This window comes from Gossypium hirsutum, chromosome A09, assembly GCF_007990345.1.
Source record: "Gossypium hirsutum isolate 1008001.06 chromosome A09, Gossypium_hirsutum_v2.1, whole genome shotgun sequence".
Taxonomy (NCBI): Eukaryota; Viridiplantae; Streptophyta; class Magnoliopsida; order Malvales; family Malvaceae; genus Gossypium; species Gossypium hirsutum.
Genome location: NC_053432.1, coordinates 32,688,154 through 32,695,386, shown reverse-complemented (window position 1 = coordinate 32,695,386; position 7,233 = coordinate 32,688,154). Strand labels below are relative to the sequence as shown.

At 39.2% G+C, this 7,233-nt stretch overlaps 1 non-coding gene across 1 annotated transcript; it reads right to left on the bottom strand.

Annotated features, from left to right (window-relative positions):
* Positions 1-3,297: 3,297 nt before the first annotated feature.
* Positions 3,298-3,404, bottom strand: LOC121206841 (small nucleolar RNA R71). Its single transcript, XR_005902012.1, has one exon. It is a non-coding gene; the product is annotated as a small nucleolar RNA R71 (small nucleolar RNA).
* Positions 3,405-7,233: the final 3,829 nt, after the last annotated feature.

The following is a 7,233-nucleotide window of genomic DNA, read 5'->3' as shown; positions in this document are numbered from 1 at the left end:
AGAAGAAAACCAAAAAGAAGAATACTAGAGAAATTTTGACAGAAGAAGGAAGTAACTTGAAATCACAAAATAAGGAAAGAGGGGAAGTGGGAGAGATGGACAGCAACTAGTGGGGAGATTTTTTGGGAGAGACTTTTTCAATAATATTAAAAAATTAAAATCAAGTAAATCCCCAAAAAATAGATTAGTCGCTATCCTAATAGGCTGACCAAAATTTGGATTTTACCCGACTACATCCACATAGGCAACAATAAGAGGGAATAAAAATATTTTCACTTTGCTTACACATAGGATTCAAACACCGGACATCTAGGTAAGATGAAACCCTACCACTGAACCAGCAGGCTCATTCTTGTCAACAGATGAGCAAAAATAATAGATAAACTAAAAATGATTGTGCATGATTGAAGTAAACGCCAAGAGGGAGAGAGACAGGTGATCATGAGAATGTTGAACCTTTCCCTAATATAGATTTTGAGAAGCTTAAAAATATCAGAAACTTCTCTTCTGAGTCAATAAAAAATCTCAAGTTATGAAAAGTCATGGTTATAGTGGTGAAAATTAAACTGCATTTAAGACGAGTTTAGTTGGGTCAAAAAAGATGAAGACTTCTATATGTAATACTTGTAGAAGGAACCATGTAGGAATTTGTTAGAATGTTTATGAATGAGGGTCACCTATCATGTGGTTCGATATTGTCCATTAAGAATTGGGGGCCAACATGAACGATCTGCTCAAGCATTTAGTATGAATCAATGGGATTTGAGGACAAGGGCTATTAAATGATCAACCAATGCTTGTAATTAGAGAACTCAAGATGATGATGTGCCTGATGGTAAGAATTTGGTGGGTAAAATCCCTTTTAGGGTGGGAGACTTGTAACACTCTGCCTAATGTAGTCCTAATTGTTGGCTTGTATGGGAAGATAGTTGGCTAAGTTTAAGCTAAGTAAGGCTGATTTGTGTTCTATCCTCCTGTGTTGTTTTTGTATTAATTTTCATGCAATGATCGGTGAACTGTTTGGTTAATTGGGTAAGTCTGTGATGATTTTGGTTAAAGGGTTCACCTTTTGGCGAAGTTTAAATTTTTGGTCTCTATGTCTTGGCATAGTTGTTGGGAGGAACTCGTCAATCAATGTTTTTTTTAGTAAGTTTTGTGTGAGCCTGCCAATAGTGGATTGTAGGATTATGAACCCGATAGTTTTTGTTTGCTCATGTATGACTACTGTTCAGTTTTAGTTGGATTCTTGTTAAATCCAATTAAGATGTAACTAAAGTCCAATGATTATTTTAATGTAAGATTTACCTAGAATGATTATGTTGGACACATTAAGGTGGTGATAAACCGTAATTTATACATATTTTTCCCCCATGTTTAACGAATTTTGTGGATGATTTTCCATTAAAATTGGTGAATTCGATGCTCCTAATGCTTTAATTTCATGTTTTACACTTATGAGAGCATAAGAGAGCGAAAGGAACGAGAAACTGGCCAAAAATGGAGAAAATGGGCCAAAGTACGAAATCAACACGGGTTGGACCTCCTTACACAGCCAGACCACAAGGTCGTGTCAATTTGGCAGGCTCGAGCACGGCCTGAAGTAATCGCACACGGGTGTGTCACACGAGCGTGTTCCTGCCAAGCCTAAGTTGAGTCCAATTCGGAAAAGGCTAATTTTGAGGGCTTTTAGGCATTCCAAAGCCTATAAATACACCCTAGAGGAGGAAGAAAAAAGACAGAGAGGAGGGGAGTAAGGAATTACTCCAAGGAAGCCGATTGATCCATCTTAGAAGCTGGATTCATCATCAAGACTAAAGATCTCTCCTCAAATTCCCTTCAAGAGTTTTGGGTTTTCTTTATGTTTTGTATTCTTTATCATTCTGAGATGTTTTCTTATTTAGTTATGAACTAAATCCCTTAAATACCTAAGGGGAATAAAACCTAAGATGAATCTTGTTATTATTTTCTGAATTGTATGATAAATATTTGACTTGTTCTTAATTATGTGTTCTTAATTCTTGTTTTGATATCCCAGGATACCAATTTGAGATAAGCTCTTATTCAGAGGAGGAATAGACCCTGTTTAAGAGTATATTTGTCATAATTAAGCTCTTAATGCAACCCTAGAGTGTTAATTAGAGAAAAGTCTCAGTTATTCAATCTAGGGATTAGACATTATTAGTCTTGAATAGGGATAATAACATAATTTAGGGGTCTCTACGGAACAAGTTAAATGAATAAATCATCTGATTCGGAGCCAGAATAACAAGTACAGTCTAGGTGGATTTTTCCTTAGGTATTGTCTTCATTCAATTGATTTTTCCAAAAGCAATTCCCCAATTCCATTCTCTGTGCGTTCTTAGTTTAGATAATTAGTTAGTTAAAACAAAAACCTCTTTATTCTTAGGCTAGATAATAAAAAGAAAATCATTACTAGTACTTTTAGTTCCTTTGGGTTCGACAACCCGGTCTTGCTAAAACTATACTACTGCTTGATAGATATACTTGCCTACATCGCGATAATAGTTAGTTCAAGAACGAGTAATTATAAATATTTAAAACCTATCAGGAAATCACGCGATCAAGTTTTTGGCGCCGTTGCCAGGGAACTGAAATATTAGGAACACTCAATTTTTATTACTTTAGCCATTTATTTTTTGTGCACTTTAATTTATTATTATTTATTAATTTACTTTTTCCTTCTTTTGGCAGGTATTTATAGTTTATGACTAGAAGAAATCCATCCGACCATTACTTTTTGACGAAGAAATCGATCGTACAGTTCGTAGAAATCAAAGAGAATTAAGGCGAAGCTTAAGATACACAGAGAACGAGCAAGAAGACGATACTCAACCCCCAACCGAAGAGATGGCTAAAAATCGAGGCAATCAAGTACCTCCTACAATTGCGGTTAATCAAAATCCTACTCCACGCACTATGTATGATTATGCTAAACCTTTTTTAACAGGAACTGAATTGAGCATAGTTAGACCTGCTGTAGCTGCAAATACTTTTGAATTAAAACCTAACACTATTCAAATGATACAGCAATTTGTTCAGTTTGATGGTTTGCAAGATGAGGATCCCAACGCTCATTTAGCCAACTTCTTAGAACTATGCGATACATTTAAGATTAATGGTGTTTTTGATGATGCCATTCGTCTTCGGTTATTCCCTTTTTCATTAAGGAACAAAGCTAAACTGTGGTTGAACTCGTTACCACGAGGGTCAATTACTACTTGGGAACAAATGACTGAAAAATATTTACTAAAATATTTTCCACCGGCTAAAACGGCTAAATTACGTAATGATATCTCTTTTTTTGTGTAGATGGATTTAGAAACACTCTACGATGCATGGGAGAGATACAAGGACCTTTTGAGAAGGTGCTCTCACCATGGGTTACCGCTTTGGCTCCAAGTTCAAACGTTCCATAATGGCCTAAATCCTTCAACTCGACAAATGGTTGACGCAGCTGAAGATTCTTTTGAGTTTATAGAGGAGATGTCACTGAATAACTATCAGTGGCAAGTCATGAGGACAAAACCAATGAAAACAGCCGGTGTTTATAACATCGATTCGGTCACCATGCTCTCTAATCAGGTAGAACTCTTAAATAAAAAGATTGATGGTTTTCTTAGTTCTTCGCAGATTCACCCAATAATGCAGTGCGAAACAAGTGGGGGTGGAACAAGCCATTTCGAATACCAACCTTATGGCCACAACATGGATAACGAGCAATTAAACTACATGGGTAATAATCCTCGACCTCAAAACAATCCATATAGTAACACTTACAATGCAGGTTGGAGAAACCACCCTGATTTCTCGTGGAGCGGTCAAGGAAATCAAAGACCACAATCACCTCCAGGCTACCAACAACCACCCTACCAACAAGAAAAGAAATTGAACCTTGAAGAGATGCTCTCAAAGTTTATTTCGGTGTTAGAAGCTCGTTTCCAGAACACTGAGATAGTACTTAAAAATCAAAAAGCGTCGATCCAATGGCTCAAAACTCAGATAGGCCAGCTTTCCAAATTAATCTCCCAATGACCACAAGGTAGCTTGCCAAGTAATACTGAACCCAACCCAAGGGAAGAGCTCAACGCAATTAATATTCAAGATGAAGAAGGAGTTGTTGAGCCTGAACCAGAACCGAGGCAAGAAACTGTGGTAAGCAATGGTCAAGGTGAGGTAGATAACAATAAAAACAAAACAGTGAATGTCGAATATAAACTTCGTGTGCCATACCTCAACGCGACAAGGAAAGACTGCTCAGATGAACAATTTGGTAAATTCCTTAAACTCTTAAAAAAATTACATATTAACTTATCGTTTATTGAAGCCCTATTGCAGATGCCAAATGCAATGATATTCTTAAAAGAGCTTTTAGTAAATAAGCGAAAGTTGGATGATGAGTCGCATGTAGAGATAAACGTAGTGTGCTCAGCTATTCTGAAAAATAAGCTACATTACAAGCTAAAAGATCCAGGGAGTTTTATAATTCCTTGCTTAATTGGTAGTTTAGATGTTAATAATGCATTAGCTGATTTAGGGGCTAGTATCAACGTCATGCCTTATAAAATGTTTAAGCAACTAGGTCTCAAGAAACCCAAACAGACTAGGATGAGCATTCAACTAGCAGATAAAACTATAAGATTTCCTAGGGGTATTATTGAAGATGTGCTAATCAAAATCGATAAAATTATATTTCCCGTTGACTTCATTGTTTTAGACATAGAGGAGGATAGCAACACCCTTTAATTCTAGGAAGACCCTTTTCAGCAACTGCTAAAATAATTATTGATGTTTGGTACAGGTGAGCTCACGCTTCGCGTAGGAGACGAAACACTCACCCTTCAAGCTCGCAATTCTGACAACATATCGGAAATTGAAGGTGATTGTTTAACCCATTCTCTTAAAACTGACCACATGATACAACCCACTTTACAGGAGATAAGTCTGGAAGAAGTACATGAGCCACTCTCAAACAATAGTAAAGGATCTATTCCTGAAGAACGAAGCTGCAAATATAGGAGCTAGATGAATGGCGAACACATAAACTGAGAACACGATAAACCGAAACTACGTCAGAACGAGCTTGATACCTCTCCAAATCAACTTATAGTTGGAGATAAAGTCTTATTAGATGCCGTAGATCCCCACATTGTCACTACCACACCGAATGAAGAAATCCCTCTTACGATACTCAGCATTTTTCCATTTGGTATGGTGGAGGTGAGTCATCCTAAGTTCGGTACTTTTAAGGTAAACAACACCCGTTTAAAACATTATTTTAAGATTGATAGCAGGAATGAGGAGTATAAACTCCTCGAACCACCATGATCATTCAACAGAAAGGTAAGTCGAGCTTAGACTATAAATAAGCGCTTCTCGGGAAGCAACCTGAGCACTAATTGTATTAACTTCTTTTAAAATTTAGTCTTCAACACCTAACTTACTAACAGATCTCTTGAATACAGGTTTTCCACAGAGACACGACCAAGCACACGGGCGTGCTTATGGCGGTGTGAAAACAGGGCAAGGAATTCCCCAAACACGGGCTACGATAAAATGCCACGGCTGTGCGACATGGCCGTGGTCGAGCCTGCCAAAACTACACGGGCGTGTGACATGCCCGTGTGGAAGACCCATGGTTGAAACTGAGAAACTAGCACGGGCATACGACATGCCCGTGTCTAACACCCATGGTCGAACCTGTTAGATTGACACAGGCGTGGGAGAAGCGAACAACGCCAGGCACGGCCATGCGACACGGTCGTGTGCACCCACACGCCCAAGGAACACGGGCGTGTACTAAATGTTAGACATGCTCAAATTCGAAATTCGCAAATCACACGGGCTAAAATTAGGGAACACGGGTGTGTGCCCTGGCCGTGTGGCCCAAAAATATATAAATACCTTCCACTATTCACTTTCTTCTCCATTCAAAAACCCTAACCCTAGCCGCTGCAGCTCCACATTGCCTCCCTGCCACGCCCGTGTGCCGCCTCCAACTTCATTTTTGACATTAATTCTCCCCTTTCTAGCGTTTGTTTACTCTTTCCCCTTTAATTACACTCATTTATAATGCTATTTCTCTTAGTTGTCTGTATTTTTCATGTCATTTTTATCTTTCTATCACACAAATTTCATTTATAGGACAAGCCATCATCTTTTTCATGTTCAAATTCCTACTCATTACATGATTTATCTACTCCATTTAATTAGTTAGAAATGAATAACCATGGTTAGGATAGTTGAAATGATCATGCCTTTTATATTGACAGTTCTATTTATTCATATAGTAATGTGCATTTCATTCTCTTCCATTTTACTTATATCACCATGCTAGTGCCACAAAAATATACCATTGAACTTATCTTTTTTAGTTAGTTTTAGTAGTTGAGGCTTGAAATTATGATTTTTTTAAGATTTGACTTCGTTTTACTTTGACCACTGATCAAGATGACTTGATGATTCTAATCACAGGTACCATGTCATCTTCACGTGGTAAAAAGGCTACTGTCCCTGCTTCCAAGAAACAGAAGGGAGCGTCATCTTCTGCGGGTCCAACCGCGGAAATTCATCACCCCCTCCTACAGTTTCCCCGTTGGCCCTAGGAAGAACTTTTCTAGATACTTTGGGCCCGACCTTTAATTGCGGGCCGCTGCATCGACTGGGTTGGCGTAGAACAAGTTCAGTTGGCCAATACGATTCGGGCCCTCTTAACCACCGACCCTTGGGAGTTGTTCTTTGGGATCATCGAACCAACATACCTCGAGCTCACGATGGAACTATGCTCAACGTTCCATCTCCAGAACGTAATGACAAACTACGATGATCCCGGCACGGTGCAATTTCGCCTAAGCGGATTAGTCCGCCAGCTTAGCGTCCCAGAATTAGGTACGGTACTGGGTTTATATACGGAGGAGTTCAAGGAAGAGAATCACTTAAATGCTCTCACTCGCCACATACATTTCTCTCCCTCGAAGTGCTGGCACACTTTGGGCCCTGGCCCAGCCTCCTACAATCCTATCTGCTCCAAGGCATCAGCTCTCCCACCATCCCTGAGGTACCTACATGCCATTTTGGCTCACACGATTACAGGGAGGCGAGAGAGCACTGGCATCGTCAACACTCATGACTCCTACTTCTTATGGTACATGTCCCATGGGCACGTCATCGACCTTGCCTATTCCATAGCCCTCGCGATTCAGCACCAGACGGAGC